This window comes from Eufriesea mexicana, unplaced genomic scaffold (genome assembly GCF_001483705.2).
Source record: "Eufriesea mexicana isolate 0111107269 unplaced genomic scaffold, ASM148370v2 scaffold305, whole genome shotgun sequence".
Taxonomy (NCBI): Eukaryota; Metazoa; Arthropoda; class Insecta; order Hymenoptera; family Apidae; genus Eufriesea; species Eufriesea mexicana.
This window is the reverse complement of record NW_016908472.1, coordinates 446,907-464,137: the sequence shown is the minus strand read 5'-3', so window position 1 is coordinate 464,137 and position 17,231 is coordinate 446,907. Positions and strand designations below refer to the sequence as shown.

At 51.4% G+C, this 17,231-nt stretch overlaps 1 protein-coding gene across 5 annotated transcripts in view; it reads left to right on the top strand.

The window, feature by feature from the left end:
• Nucleotides 1-17,231, top strand: part of Lar (tyrosine-protein phosphatase Lar) — a 165,347-nt gene that overhangs the window by 83,846 nt on the left and 64,270 nt on the right. The gene's annotated exons all lie outside the window — the stretch shown is intronic.

The window sequence follows — 17,231 nt, the reverse complement described above, 5'->3', positions numbered from 1 at the left end:
ATTTAAATCAAAGGTAGAGCGCTGCGTCGGAAACGGCTGCACAGCCGGCGGACGTTACGCGGTAATAACGGCTATCAGTCAGTGAAATGACGCTCATCATATTTTCATTAGAATAATGGTCGAACGATGAAAGAGGGAAAACCGTGTGCCGTGGAAAACGAGAACACCGGGGTGGGAAAGGAGGAGGAAGTGATGGAAGCGGAGGTGATGGAGGCCAAAGGACGGGCCACGGAAACGGAACGCTCGGGAGATGAAACGGAATGCGCGATCTCTGCGTGGAGCGCTTGAAACGCGGCGACAACAAAAAATTTAAAAAAAAAGAAATTTACCGGATATTTCGAGAATCCGTGCGCGGTGATATTCGAAAAATACGAAACCCGTTTCTCCGAGTTCCTTCCGATAAGCTTTCAGCGAGAAGCTTGGTCGGCGAGACTGAAGTGGCTCGTTACGGTTCTCAGACTTGCGCCGCGTTACTCCTCCAAGAGCCAGCTTTAATTCCACGCTCTAACGACCATCCCTCCTTCCCCTTTTCTTTCTCTCTCGTTTCCTCGAAATTGTCCGAGGAAACCGTCGATACGAAGATCATACGCGCGACCCGGTTTCTACTCGTACGAACAAATTCGAGACAGGATAACGAGCACGATCTTTGGAACGCGTAAACGTCGCGCCCGCTAAAGTTGTAACACCGTGGAAACTCGGCGCGATAACGACGACGACGACGACGACGACGACGACGACGACGACGACAACGCCACAGCGACTAGTACGAACGAGGAAGCTTTACCTATCCATCGTAAGGGTCGTGGAACGAAAGCTTTCTGGAAACGGTGCTGGAATATCTAGCGCCCGTGTGTGGATGGAACGGCGGGATGGCGTGGAACAGGAGGCGTGCTCCCGTCGGCCTGTTGGGGAAGGTCGAAGATTTAAGGGTGGGTCCGTGGCACCGGCTGGCCGCGAATATAAGTCGTCCGCCTAAAGGATGAGCTCGATCTCGACAGGGTCGAGCTACGAGAGAGGGTGGCTCGGATGGCGGTGGTCAGAGGCTGCTTAATATGACCGATAGAAGCCTCGGCGAGCTATCAAAGTATACCGTCCGAGGCTAGCCGTTCGTCCGCTTGCCTCGGATGCTGGCTCAGCCGTATTAGTTATCGTTTCGAAGCGACACACCGGTTCACGAGCGGCTATTGGCCAGTTCGCTCGTCTCGGTTATCAGCGGAAAATCAAAGTCGATCCAAAGAGACTGCTCGAAATCGGCCGGCTAGGAAGGTCCATTGAATTTTTACGACCTCGTTCTCGCGTCGCGTATCCCGAATGCCATCTATTGGCAGAAGCGATCCGGGACGGGAATCTTTCGAAGCGTTCGAGATACATCGATGATCGAACGACCGCTGCGACGAGAGAGGAGAGAAGAGAGGAGAGAAGAGAGGAGAGAAGAGAGGAGCGTCCCGGGGAATTATTCGAAATGCGCGATGCGGCATGGCGCGGTGTCGAGCGTTTTATTCACCCTGCGAATCCGATGTAGGCGGCTCAAGATCCCGGATTGCTACGGAAATCCAGGGAATGCTTAGAGCGGCGTCAGTTGCGGTGCATACGCGCGCGCCTAGCATCGGCCTTTCTTCATGTTTATATGCAGCGGCAAGAGTGGACCGAATTCCCGGCGAGAGGAGAGTAATAAATAGTCGTTGCCCGACACGGGTTTTCGTCCTATTCCAGGAATCCACGACAAAATCGTCGTTGAACACGTTTCGCCTCTTATTTGCATGATCGTTTACAACCGTCCGCTAGACGAGCAGCTTCTTCGCCTTTTCCTTCCCCTCCCCGACTGGTCACCCTCTTTTATCGAACCGGTCACGCTCCTCTTGCCTACTTTTCCAATCTCCTCGATATATATCGATCAGGGTCGAGCCTCCTCGGACTACGTATCCGCGGCGATACGACTTTTTTCCAACATCTCTCTCTCTACTTTCCCTTCTTCCCCGACCCTGCTATTCTTGCCACCGTACGTACGAGGAGCATTTTTCCACGAGCGTGTGGATACACTTTTACGTATGCAAAGAAACCACGAATATGAAAAGGGGAGACTGCGAGAGAGAGATCGATACAAAGATATTGCCACTTGGAAATGTAATGCGGCCCGAGCAAATGCGCTTGACCCGAAAAAACTCGGCAGCACATCGGGGCGGTTGAAGAGCCTCGACAAAATCGAAAAGATGGAAAGTAGGGTTAAGACGAAGAGGAAAAGATTAGTCTCGAATATAACCGAGAATATAATGCCAAAGTGCTTCTCGTTTCTCCACCCTCCCCCTCCCCTTTCTCTCGCTCTCTTTCTCTCCTTTCTCTCGAAAACTTTCGTACCTCTTCTCGCCTCCCTGCTGCTCGAGGCATGGATTTTCCAGACAAAAAATAACTCCTCTTCGGTCCCGTTAACCGTCGACCCGTGACGCTTGCAGTTTCGCCACCCTTCCCGTCAACCGCGTTTCCTTCTCGTCATCGAATCGAACAGGAATCCCATCTCCTTCGACCCCCGTTTCGCGCTCGTTTTTACACCATCGTTTTCCACCGCTCGACGATTCTCCGTCACTCGATGGACACCATGGAAATCCAGACGAGAACCAGCTGCAACGGCCCGAGGGAAGAGTACCGGCGTGATCGGTTAATATTCATCTCGGTGGGACGATTCGTGACTCGATCGATCAGTCGTCGAATCGAGAGTGTAAAACGCTACTCAACGAACGTTTACGCGAAACGATTCTTCGAATTCGCCATCACCGTTACCTCTCGTCTTCGTATCCTTATTTTCCCCGGTTCTCCTCGTTCCATTGCTCCGCCATGTCGCTCGAACCTACGAGATTTGCGTAAAATCTCAGTCGCTATAAATTGGCTAATTATAATCCAAAAGGAAGCGAGGAACGGGTAACGTGGTAAGAGAGAAACAGAGGGGAATCCGTGTTTGGACGGTCGCTTCTCGCGACGTTAATTGGAGAAGTCTATGACCTCTAATTGGCTCTTCTCCCCCACACCTTTTCTTTCTTCCTTTTCGCGTCGTCTTTCAACCATCCTTTTACGCTCTTCGCTTCCCTCGTGCCGAGCGAAGGGAGAAAGTTTGCCCTTCTTTTCTCTCCTTCTCCCTCTCTCCTGCCCAGCCTCTCTGGGTGTAAGAGGAGCAAGAGGAAAAGAGAGCGGATGGAGCGGCGAGCGTGGAGCGCGCGTAACGGGTGAAACGCGGCAGAAGAAGCCGATTCTCGATAGCGAGGAGTAAAGGGCGATACCGCGAGGCGTTTTGCTCGCTGGAAAGGAAACGTAGACGGACACGCGGGCAATGGACACGTTGACTGGTAGGACGTAGGAAAACACAGACGAGTTGACGACTTGAATGGGCATTCACGGGAGTGGTAGTTGGGTCGCAGTCCTCGGTACTGAATGCTGTACACGGTGGTTGCACAATGGCCGAAGCCGTGGCTTTCTACGATACCGTTGAAAATGGCCATGCGATAAATTCCTGCAACTTTTATCGAATAGCAGGGCTAACAGGCCGAGGGAATATCGCGAAAGTTCTGTCCGTACTCGTAGTTGCAGCCGACTGGCCTCTGCAGCTCGTGCTTCTCCACCATCGAAAACCCTCGCCGTCTCCACGCCGTCCACCTTGCTCGCCCTTTCATCCCGTTCGCCCCCTTCTTTCCGTCCACTGATTTTCTTTTCAGCGGCATCGGACAAGCTCGCGCTTATCCTCGCGAAGATCGTTCACCCGACGGATCAAATTTTTCTCCGCGGCCGAAAAACCGCGGCACGCGTCGAAATCTCTTTTCTCCGTCTCGTTTCCATTCGCCGGTGATTCGCCGAAGTTAACTATACTTACTTTCGAGTATGCACCCCGCTTAAATAAACTTCTCGGTGGCCTTTAGACCGTAAAATCGAAACACGTCGACGGCTTAAATCGTATCCACGAACGAGGGACGACGTTTCTCGAAGGTTTTTCCGCGCCAAAGGGAAATAATGGTAGTAGGCGGAGAAGGTGAAAGAGGAAATAGGCAAGAGAAAGAAAGAGAGGTCCTGGAGGAAGGGGAGAAAAGAATACAGCTGTAAATAAATGCGAGATCGTTCGAGGTCGCTCGAGATCGTGGCATCTAAATAAGTAGCTCCGGTTGGAAGTAACGGAGGCGGAAATATCCTCGAAAACCGTTCGTAGCCCGCATCCGAAAGATGCGGGTAGTTCTCTGGCAATTATACTAATGGAGATTGGGCGGCTGTCGGTGGAGGATTCCAACGGAGGATGAACCGAATCGTATGGATCGAAGACGAGGAGAGACAGCGAGAGAGAGAGAGAGAGAGAGTGGAGACGGAGCAGCAGAAGCAAAAACAGATGCTGTAGCCGCGTCGTGGGGAGCGGAAGAAGAAGAAGAAGAAGAAGAAGAAGAAGAAGAAGAAGAAGAAGAAGGAAGCAAAGGAGGAGAAGAAAGAGGAGAAGAAATGCGGCGACGAGCGGAAGATCTGGAAGAAATTAGACTGCGCGAAGGAGGAGAAAGTACGTAAGAAGGGGCCCAGTGGGTAACAGCGAAAACGGAGGGAATAGTTGAAAGAGTAAAGAAGGGAAGGAGTTTGTACGTCGAGTGAAAAGTGAGCAGCATTCGAAGAGGAAACCTTCTGGTTATCCGGAAAGAAAGGAAGGGATAGCCAGACGAGGCGGACCAACGGACGCAGATGGTAGTAGTGGGTTCTCCACTGCCGAAAATAAGAAGAGTAGTAATGAATGAGCCTGGCTGAAGAGCAAGGGGCGACGAGGGAGCAGGGAACGGGTAAAGAGAGGAGGAGGGACTGGAGTATATAAGAAGAGCGGAACGGAGTTCTAAGAGTCGTACGGAACACCGAGGGCCAATGAAAACTGCCGAAAAGTGCTTTATACGGGAACTGCATTCAAACGAAAAAGTATATACGTTATTCGCCGGTGTAGCGTGGCAGTGCTTGCTTCGCTGCTACCGTTGTCGCTGCTTTGATCTCGCTTTCGCGCTCGTCGAGAACGCGAACGCACGCTTCCGTTCCGTCCCCGTATTATCCTCGGAACGATATCGAGCCGAGAAGACGAGGACCATGGTCGGGAGCGACGGTGCAGGCTGGCTACTACGACGATCGTTTAAAATTACCACGGATACGGTGGAACCACCGGTTCCATTTGCAAATCGAGTCTCGAAACGTTATCCGGCTGGCATCGGAGAACGAATTAATTTATCACCGCGTTCCCGGTGTCTGCTCGACGAAACAACGACCAGGAGGAGCAGCTCGGGCTTTCGATGGGTAACACGGTCATGGTACGTTGAACTATTAAGCGAGGTTACCATCCATCGCATAATACGAGACGTCTGCGAATTTGATCGGTCGTATCCGAGCCAAATTTCTGTAATCGGCGCAAATGATTGCTCTCCGCTTTATACGCGGTGCTCGAAGCTGAGCCACGTTGTAGTATAACGTCACGATACCGGCCACAATTGGAGTAAATATTTGAACGCTAATTGAACTATTCTGTGCCACATATAACGTAGGCCGCTTGCTAAACAGCTACACTCGATTGTGGTAAATCATAATGGATACGTCGTTACGACGCACACCGTTGGATCACGTTTTCATACCGTTCCCATTGTTCGCAAAATATCAACACGTCGGATACGATAAAGCGACGGCCACGATTCATCTACGAATCGGTCGCTTCCTTCTTAACGAACGCGCCTTGTCCGCTTCTGTATCGCCTACTCCGATACACCGTCGCGTTTAAAATCGACGTAAAACTGAAATTCGGAAGGTTGGTTCGCGTTCGCGTCCAAGCTAGACGGCGTCGTCGCGTGTAAATCCTTTACGCGTGTATGCGTAAGCACTAATGAGCCGGAACAAGCTACATGGCATTGCTTCGACGTTGGATGGAGCATGTTTGCGCGCAGAACCCGCTTCGCTGGGGCGATCTGTACCATCGTTCTACCCCTCTGCATATACGTCAATCGAGAGCGTACCGACTGTCTGTCCGAGGGACCGCGACGCGATCGCGTTGCGTCGATTGAAACCAATTTCTCAAAGGATATGGAACCGTTCTCCACTAGCATTTCTTCTCGGGAAACGAACCGAACAAGAGTCTCGATTCCACGGCATTCCACGACCGTTCCAAGATCGAAGTAGTTTCGTTTACGTCCAGGATTAATTAACGGCGATTCCGTCGGTAGATTCCATCGAGAAGTCGAGGAAACGAGCGAGTCGACCATTTCCTAGTTACACGTCGTCGTCGCTTTCGCCTTCGCCTTCGTCTTCGCCTTCGTCGTTGCGGTGCTCACGGTAGATTAACAGTTAATTGGTGAAATGCCTGAAGGAGAAGCAGCGAGCATCCTCGAGGAATCGCGTTTGATTTCCCGCGGAACCGGGACACGTCGCATCCGTACGGATATTGTAACGATGGCTCGGTAGCTCGGATGCTTCGCGTCGCTAACTGCGAGATCGCGCTTCCTGTATTTTCGCTTCCGTTGTTGCTACCGTCGTCGTCGCTACTCTCGCTTTGTCCTGTACAGGGCGCAATTACATGGAACGTAATTAAAATTAGCAGAGAGTTTTAATGGGTGTACGCGCGATCAAAGTCGATAACGCGATCGAGCGGTATCGCGAAGAATAAAGGTGAGAACAATGAAATGGAGAGGAGAGGGTATCGCGATCTAGCGAGCATAGAGAAACGCGCGAGCTCTTGCCAGCTCGATGATATATAACGTAAGATTTCCGTGAAACTCGGCCATGGTCTGCCCTCCTTTGTGCACCAGTAATAATATCCGTCGCAATTAAATTCGTCTGTGCGATATAATACAGCCACCGTGGAATCGGTGATAAAGTTCATTCGCTTCTCTTCTTCTCTCTTTCGCCACCCTTATTCTTTGTGTCGTTAACAGAAGGACTACGCGTCGTCCCCCCCCCCCCCCCCCCCGATATATCGTTGAAATTGTTCGACTATGGAACCGTCTATTCTCGAGAAGAGGAGGAAAAAAAAAAAAAAAATTGGCGATACTCTCTCGGAGTACTAGCTACCTACTGTCAGTCAGAGATATTCCAAAGTAAGAGAACGAGAGGGTAGGAACTCGAGGGCAGCTGGCTCGTAAATAATAGAGAGCTCGGAAGAACAAATCTACGCGTAAGCCGCGTCATAAGGTCCTCTTCGGCCGACTCTCGAACGCCGGGAGCAGAGTGAAGAGAGTGGAGAGACCCTCGAGAGTAATCGGTTAGTTGCGAAGGTGTGCCATCGAAACAGTGAGAGGCTCTCTCTCTCTCTCCCTCTCCACCTCTTCCTCTCCGTTGGGGAGAACACCCCTTCTTCCGATGGAGTTGGCTCCATAAGTCGACGGTTACAGGTAACGCGCGCCGCACCTCCGCATAGACGGTGAAGCACGCTCTTATATTTTATGCAGCAGTTTATAGAGATATATCGGTCGTCTAGCGCGACGGCATAAGTCAAAACCTACTTTACCTAATGGCCTCCTGGCGACCTCCCTTCTTTCACCTGTCTACCCCTCTATGGCCCTCCAAGTACAGGCCGTTCGTGAAAGCTCGCAACGTAGCGAGAAGCTGCCCCTTCCGACCTCCACGCCCGTACCTCCGTTCGCTGCTTTACCTTACGACGAATCCTCCGTGCGTGTATTCTATCAAAATTGCATTTCCAATTGCAAGCTTCGGCGCTCTGCCGCCCAACATATCTACTTTTCATTCCTTCCTTCCTTCCTTCCTTCCTTCCTTCCGTTTTTTCTTTTTATCCTTCCCTCTTGCCGCACATGTAGCTTACATATCCTCCAAAGATAGTCGTACGAGTCTACGCGTCGCTTTTCCGCCTGGTTCTTATCTAGAGCAACGCTCGAAATTCGACGTCTTAATAATCGACGACCGTACGATCCTCGGACGTCGTCGAGTAACCGCGTTTGTTCTACCTTTCCGAAATATGTCGCGGTATTTCCGTCATACGCGAATATCCACTAGGTTCGGAACCGAAAGGATAGAATACTCGAGCGCTCGACGAGACACGGGTCAAAGATAGTTTCTGTGGTAGCAGGGTACGGTGTATAGCGAGGCAACGCGATCTACCGTACGCTATTAAGGTTTCGAATGACTCTCGGCTGCCATGGAACCATCGTAGAGGATCGGTCGAATCTCGAGTAACGACGAGTTTCTCACCGATTCGTTTTCGCTTTCCGCGTTCGAACCTTTGTTCACCGACGCGTTTGCTCGGTAAAAGTTTTCGAATCGATGCAAAGAGGTACCGGCGTGTACCGTTGTTCCAGTCTACTCTGGTCGTGTACCGATTTCCGACTCTCTGTCGATTCGCTTCCTTTTGCCGGGAATCCGTTTCGACCACGCGAACAGAACCGTGACCAGGTAAACGGGGGTAGCTTTTTCGAGGTTGATTCGACGCGTGTTCGAAATACACGCTCGTTCTCGCATCGAGGAACGTAAACAGAGTCTTCCCAGGGTACAGGCGCATTATTCGTGGCGCGGTTGCATTCGCGTACACACTCTCGGATACGCGTGTTGGCGCACACGCACTTAAATATATCTACGCGATCGACGAACGTGCGTATATTTACTCTGGTACATAGATAGAAAGAGAGACGCGTGGGCGGCGAGAATGGGAGGAAGGAAGACAGAACGAGCGGTGACACGGAGCTAACTTCGCGAAACAACGTGCCGTGGAACCAAACAGAGTCCCCACGTACACCGATCCACGTCTGTCTGTGCGGATCACGCGCGTACACTCGACATAATTGCACTGCCGCGATTAATAATTAGACGCGCAATTGGGCGTCAACTGAAATCCGTACGCGTACCGGTGATTCGATTTATCGAACCGACGTACCGTACAGCGTCGCGTCGCGTCGCGCCATACCACACCGAGCCATGCCATGCCATGCCATGCCACGACACGACACGCCACGCCACGCCACGCCATGCCATGCCACGCCATGCCACGCCACGCCACGACGAGTATCGATCTCTCGTCAGGTAGCGTGGAAACGCGCGTAGAAAGTTTGCGTCTTCGAAGGAGACATTCCTTGGCTGCTCGAGTTTCGTCGATAGCGTCGGGAACGCCTCGCGAGGCGACAGATTCGCCATTTTTCGGCGGCCAAGCGATCTCGCGACGCCGCGATTAGTAGACTCGTTATCGAGTCTACGAGATAAACGACGTAGATAGCGAATGCCAGAGTCCATAGGCAGGGAGTTATAAACGCGGTTCTATCGTCAGATTTACCTCCATCTTGCGCCTCCGCAGAGTTAACCGATTTAGTCTTGAATAATTTGCTAATCTGATTAGTAGCGTTGGATGAAAATTACAGATAGCTCCGGAGTTTCGCGTCGGTTCATCTAATTACCCTACGACCGTGGCGTTTGCCTGGTTGCCTGCGCTTTCCACACCCGCTTCCTTGCTCCTTCGCTCCTTCGCTCCTTCGCTCCTCCGCTCCTCCGCTCCTCCGCTCCGTGAGATCGGTTAAATTCATCGTAATAAAGCGATTTCGGGTCGAAGGAACGAGCGAGATCTTCGCGCGCGTGACTCGTCGATTCGTCGAACCAGATCCCTCCTCCCCGAAGGATCAACGGATCTCGAAAGCAAGAATGCCGGACGGCGAAGTTGGCAGCGCGACGCGGGAGGAGAACGGTCGGACGACGTCGGAAGAGAAACTCGAGCGTATCGCTTCTCGTGTTCGCCACTCGCTTCCGACGGATAGGAACTTTCCGACAAAGGTGTCGCGTTTCAATTTTGATAAAGTCCTCGCTACCTGTCCCCGTAGGCTTTCGCGGCACTCTCTCGAAATTCCATAAAACGCGCGCGCCGCCCCGTCTCGCAACATCCGCGTCAGCGGCGTCTCGTTGCTCCACGCTACGATATTTGCCCGATGATGGAACATCTGCTCGTCTACGCTGCTCGCCGTTCCGCACCCGACTTCGTAACGGGGAAACCTCCGCAGCGTTGTTGCTGTAACGCGTCCGGATACGCCACACCACCATCCACCCACCACCCACCGTTTCGTGTTTCTCGTTTCGCCATTTGTCCTCCCTCGCGTGTTATTTTTCCTCTCGGTGTGTAGCAGCCTCGTCGTTTCTCCCTATCTCTGCGCGATGCCTACGTCGCGTCCCTTTTTCCTCGGTAATTCTCTGCCGGGACCAAATCGTCCTAGTCCTCCTCGTTGCAATTTCCTTCCAAAATTTCCCGCCATACTTTTGCCGCCTCGTAATCGCGCGGCTCGAAACGTCCTGTGCGCGTTGGCTGATCGACGATCCGTAAGACCACCGATAAGCAACTCCCTTCCCTCGAGATGGCTCGCGATTCGCGCCTTCCTTCCGGAGAAGCGGAACGGTCATTTTCGTGTACGAATACGCGGGTGCGGAGAGTGTGAGGCGGGAAAAGAAACGACGTAACAAGTTGCGCGACTATGGAAGCGCGTCTTCTCGCGCTTTCCGTGCGAAACTACGTGCGGGAACTTTGGAATTTTATGTATGGCGTTTCGCTGTCGAAGTATGCCAACTCCATCCGTCCCTTCTACGGTAAGAAATAGTTCCATCTTCCTGTAAACTTTCCCCTCGGTCCAATGGACTTGGGTTCGCTCCCAGTGTACCCTCTCGACGCGTCTATTCTCGCGAGAAAGCACCAGTCGAGCGTATCCTCTCTTCGACTCCGCCTACCTACCCGCGTTTCGCGAAAGAAACTTTGTCATCGAGAAACTCCGGCGAATATTTTCCTTGCTTACACGCGATCATCGACTGACATTTTCCACCTTATGGCACACTAATACGACGTCGATAGAAAACTTTCACGGCACTCCCTATAGCCTCTGCCGTCTCTTCCGTCGGCCCTCGCAGCATCGCCATCGTGGAACGGGCAATGTATCGCGTCTCGTCCGGAAGTCCGTGGTTTGTGCAATCCACTGGCTTCTTCCCCTTCTTTCTGTCGGAAATGCAAATTTGCCAGAAATTCGATATTTTTCGTCGGAAACGCGCATCGTTCGCTCGCGAACGCGTGTACCGATCTGATACCGTGGTATTTATTCTACACGCTCCGGCATTTGCAAATATCACTCTCAAAGGGGAGTTGTCCAGAAACAGGGGCAAGTGGACGTTAACCGGTATCATAGGAATACCGTAACGTTGCAGGACATCGTAGGAATATCATAGGGACACGGTGGAAATAGAGTGGTTCGGGATCACGCAAAGCCTAAGCGGGTCCTCGAGGTCGTGTCACAGGGATCATCGTCCGCCGTTTAAGGCTATTCGATCGATCGCTCGCGCCACTGCGACTCGCGATCGTTCCACGTCCAGTCCACATCATCTCGTCTCCGCGTTTGCTCCCTTTTCCGAATTACGCATTCGCGAAAAGTTTCTCCGATTTTTCCTCGCGTCGCGTATCGCTTCGTAGGCGAGCGTGGCGGTCGCGAAATGTATCGGAATTCGTGGGAAACAGAGATTAACCGTGTACACGTAGAAGAGTTTGTAACGCCTTTCGCCGCAGTGCCTCGGAAGAAACGCGATTACGAAGTAGAATCGTGTCCCGGAATCCTCGTTGCGCTGACTCGGCTTAATTACCAGACGGAATAAAACGTACGCTTTGGCGCGTCGGTGCCGGATTATTCGATTATCGATAGTCGAGGTGTCCCATTTGGCATAGTCTCTCTTTCCCGACGCGCGTCGAACCGAACGATTCGACGAAAGATTTAATCGCGATTCGGCGGTAAAGAGAGCGAAGGGAGAAAGAGGGAAGGCGCAAACGAGGGAGCGAAAATCGCGGTACCGCGGAAAGAATCGGCAACTTTTGGTTCGCTTAGCGACACGTACCCGACACGGGTGATACGAGATTCGAACGGGAATGGAAATTCAATTGCTCGTCGCGATCACCGAGGGCCAGCGATACAACGAACCACCGGCCAATCGAAAGAAAATCACGACAAACCGATTTTATTCCAGCTTCTTTTTCGTCCTCTCTCGTCCATCGGCCTACCCACCACTTTCGCCCCACGATTCGTCTCTCTTTCTTTTTACTCTCCAACAACCGTCGTGGAAATGGTGGTATTATTGGCTTATCCGTTTCGCCTGCAAGTTACAGAAGGGTGCACACACACACACACACACATACACGCGCGCGCACGCGCGAAAAAGAAGAGGAGAGGCAAGAAGAAGGAAAGCGTAACGGGCTACGATTCCCGTGATCGTTTCTACTCGATCGTATCTCGTCGATATCGAGCTTACATCGTAATTCGGTTTCCCGGCCAGAAAACGCGCGATGCCGAGACGTAGTAGGCGTGTGTCGTCGTCGTGGTGGTGGTGTACTCGCGCGGTGTCGTCGTGTCCGTATAAATGGAAAGAACGCTGGACATCGCCGAGGCTTCCTTCTTCTCGTCTTTTCTCTTATCGAGCAATTCCGACTCTAGCGTCCTTCTCCGTTTCCCACCCGCACTTTCTTCCCCCGTCGTACACTCTCGGCCGGCTAACCTTTCTTACTCTCGCGCTAGCCCGATTTTCTTTTTTCTCTCTTTTTCTACGCGGCCTCCTCCAACAACTCTCAACGTCCACCGTTAAGAGCGTAGGTAGAAAGTTTCATCCCCCTGGTCATCTTTCCTTTCGGTTCCGCGACCAACCGCTTGGATCGCGCCGTGGAGTACGGCGTAGCGTCGTAGCGTAGCGAACGGAGAAGGAAAAACACGGGGAAGAAGAGGGAGCATGATTTATCGTAGCCTTAAGAAAACTAAGACGTATCAGGAAAGCGGGTTGTCGATCGAACTATCGAGAATCGCGCATCCCCCGGAGTCGAAGGGAAAAAGGTAGATTCGTGTTAGCGATAGGACGAGAGATGCGAGGGGGAGGGGGCGAGAAAAAAAGAATTCGTCGATCGCGTGAAATCGCGACGCATACCTATCGCATACCTGTCGATGCGCGTAGTACACTTACGTACGTACTTACTTACTTATTTACTTGCTTGCTTGCTTGCTTGCTTGCTTACCAACGCGTCGAACGGCAGATCCGTTGCGAAACGAAACGATGAAACGTGGAATCGGAAATTTTCCGTGATTTTCTTCGATCCGAATTATTCGCAATGGCGGTGTAATTTAATTATGCGGCGAGCAACGATGCATTATAATGCAATCAGGGGATGAAGAGTTTCGGCCGTAACGATATTTGGACATACTCGGAAATCATCCATCGCTCGTATCGCGATATTACGGCGTAGCGTTAATATGGAATTTTCCAAGTGTAACGCAACTTTATTCTCGCCAAATTTCCATAACTTTTTCCTCCGCTTGGTCGTGCTCGCCGGTTTACGCGTAATCGACGCAAAAATATTCCGGCGAACGGAAAGAAATCGTTGACCGTTACCTTTGAACGAAATAAACGCGTACTTGGCCGCGGTACGTTAGAAAAGGAGGATGAAGAGGGAAGAGAGGAGAGGGTTCGATCGGGACTTGTCTCGCGATTCTTCCATTAGCGATGGTAGGAAAAATTGTAAAGAGGTCGCGGCTGAAAAGCGACGAGCACGGATTCGTCTTTGCAGCGTTGACGCTTGTGTTTTTACGGAATTTTTGAATCGGAACGAGGCAACAGAGAGGTCGCGGAAAGATATTCGCATTGCTCAGACAAACATTGTTACATAGGATGCGAACGCGTCGATCTCGCGGCGCAACGTCGATATACATTCTGTATTTAATCTCTTGGTAATTTCGTTAAACAAACACACCGCGGTGGCGCACGGATTCGCTCGAATTATTTTGCACGCACTCGCTCGCGATTAAAAATTGCATTTCTCTTCGGCGTATAACCCCGGCCAAGCCGACCCCATTATTGTAATGGAAAAATCATTCCCGACAGGGATGTGCCGTGGGCGAAATTCTCGTTGCTCCCTTTTGTTCGCAAACAATCCGATTTAATGCGATCTCTGCGAGGAACGTGTATTTACAGTTAACAAAGTGTAATTATTTCGTCGTTTATGAAATTAGTAACACGTACCTATTTGTCGGACATCGATATCGCGAAATCTCTTGCGGGTCTCGTCACAGCTACCCTTTTCACGCGATCGTTCTCGATACCGTCTGCGTCGAATCGATGGAAATCAAAGGTAGTCGAGCAACTTCTCTCCGATAGAGAGAGAGAGAGAGGACGGAATAAAAGGAAGCGAAGGAATAGCTATCGCCGACGTCGTAGACTTCTATCTTCGGCTCTTTCCTCGATGCTCACCCTTACACCTCTTGACACCCGACCTTCGTTTCGTTTCGCTCGCTATTACGAACCGCGGTAATAGCCTTTATAATCGGAAATTTCTCCGGCAAATAGTCGAATCGTTGGGTTGCGCGCGCGTTCGCGCGCGTGCTTGTTCCGAACGCGAGCGGGTGGAGGGAAACGGGGAGAATTCGTAGCGGAATCGAGGCCGTCCCGCGGGATTACTCGAGTTCCCTCGTTCGCCTCGAAGAGACGTCCGGCCATTAAATGCTTCGATATCGATGCAACAACATCGCTCGAACAATGTGTCCGGAAAGCGTGTCTCGTCCGCTTCCAGCTCTATCTCCTCCTTCGTTGCCACCGCCGTCATTGCGTATTGCTGCTGCCGCCACTGTTTCCACCACCACCATCGCCACCCCACCGTGGAAAAACGTGGCGCTATGGTCGACCGAGAATGCAAGCGTGCAACGGCAAGAGGGAGGAAAAATCCCGAAAGCAAACGGAACGAAAAGAAAGTGGAGTAAATCGGATTCTGGATCTCCGGAATCTCGTGGAACGACGAGTCAAGCGAATCTGGGGAACGTGAAATTGCGGGGGTTAGGTAAAACGCGAGAGATAAGGGAAAGAACGGGGTAGCTATTCGGTTGGGAGGAATCGATTGTTGGTCGAACGGCGCGTTTCTTCGGGGCGAGCGTGTGGCGATGATGTTGATCGGAAAGCATCATCCGGCAAAGTACTCTATCGTTAACGACGCGTCGCGTTAGAATCGAGACGACGCTTTCTTCGGGAGATACCACGGGTCGCGACGATACGCCACGATACGCCGCGATACGCGGCTGCGCGCCCAGCCTCGAGCGCATTATCTCGCCGTTAAAAAAAACATTTGTCCGTAGGTCCAATTAACTACGGTCAGATTTATCTTGACTAATGCGCGACACTGCCCCGCCGGTGCTTTGGCGCTGGTTATATTCCGCTTGTATTAGTTTTACGACGCGACTCTCCGACCAGACCGCTTGTACGCATTATTTATGATTACAAGAGCCCGCTGTCTCTCTTTCTCTCCCGTCTTCTTTCCCTGTGACTGACCTCTGCAAAGCACACGCTGTACGGCTTCTTCCCTCTTACTTAGCAACGAGCTCCGTGATTCATTCCGAAGCAGGGGAAAAAAGAACAGAAGCAACGGATAAAACAATTTTCTTCGTTGCTCGGCCGGTTGAGCAGCCGAATAGTACGCGGTTTTAATTAAATTCCGATACAATTATTAATTATAAAGTAACTGGAGCGAAAAGCCGCGGTAAGTACACCGGAACCAAAGTTGCTTTCGCACGACCGAGGAAAGAAGAAATAATAATTAGTCCGATAATTAGGTGAAGCTGATCCCCGGAGCTTGCATTATTAAACCGTCCGGTATCGCGGCAATGGCTTTATGCTCTTGCCGCGTGTATTTCGTTGCTCCCTTCGCCGCGCAGATCGTTTCGAGCTACGATACTCGTTCAGACGATTTCGTTTCGTCTCGTTCTCGATCGTTGGCCGGCTTTCGTTGGAACGCGCGCGCAATCAAACGGAAAAGGAAAGGAAAGAGGAAAGGAGCTCCTAAGACGCTTATCGTCGTCTAATTATTCTTTTTCGAGGGATCGAAGAGAAATCGTGACGGGTTTGGCGGAAAGTATCGCATCCGCGTCCCTCGTCCCGCGACGACCGATGGATTCGCGAGAGGGTTAACGCGGAGAGGAGCGAGGATTCGAAGGAGAAAACGGAAAGGACCGTGACCGACCAGCGCAAAGGTATGAAACGGAAGGAAAACTTTGATCCAACGTTATTACCTACTCGAGGGTAAAGTTTCGTTTTTAACGTAATATCAGGATGGAGAAGAGAGAAGACGACAAAGCGGTCGCGCACGCTCTCGAGATTTCTGGAAACCGAGAACTTTTCGTACCGTATTCTCGACCATGGAGCGATACGTAAACGTGGATCTCGTCTCGAGACGATCGCTTAATATCTCCTCTCGACGAACGTTCGATGCGGCGATGGCGCATAAATTTTCCTGAGACTTTTTCTTCCTCTTACACCGCCGCCTCCGGCTTACTCGACGACGTACGATTTTTCCATCCAGCCGCGCCCAACGAATTTCCTCCCGGTTTAATACCTACGATACACCGCGAGTTATCGGGAACATCTTTCTCCTAAAGTTGCTCGTGATCGATTAGTTAACCTAACCGATAATCTCCGAGTCGGAGCACAGCCGCGTCGGTTGCTCGAGCGTTATCCGAATCCGTAGACAAACGGAATCACCGGAGAACGGGAGTTTATCGCGCAAGTTGGAAAACAGCTCTCTGGTCGTGTACGCGAATTGTCATCGACGATATCGTATCGGAAACAGTTCTCTATAAATACGCTCGCGTAACCCGCGTAAAGACTATACGCGAGCGGCGAAACACGAGGAAATTTTACCAAGCTTTTCTCCATTTTCTTTTCGTCGATGGTTCGCTTATGCATCGAACCGATCGGTGGCGTTACGCCGTTCACCGGTTTCGCCTAATCGAAACTTCGGATCGAGGCTGTATAAACGATTTACGCATTCGATAATAACGCTAAACTGATTAACGCGTCGAGCCAAATAACGAATTAACGTATTATACTATAACGGAAACGATTTCGACGCATTTTAATCCGATTGTACACCAATACGATTACGATTTTAATCGAATTAACTCGCTACGTAATAAAGCCATTCGCGTAGCGAGAAATATCGGGAAAAAAATGGAAAGAATCGAGGGAACAGCGACGAGAAAGGGAGAGGTGCGTGCGTGCGCGCGCGCGCGCGCGTACGTGCGTGATTGAGATGCAGTTTTCGCGTTACACACAGCCACCGACCGAAACCGTTACGAGATTACAGGCTGCTGGGAGTTTTCGCGATTTCGAGACGGTTATTTGGCCACGTAATCTGCGAAAGTGGGAACGTTGGCTGGAATTTTCCGACAAGAGGGACAGACCGCGGCGGAACAAGGGTGGAACCGCGGAAGAGAGGG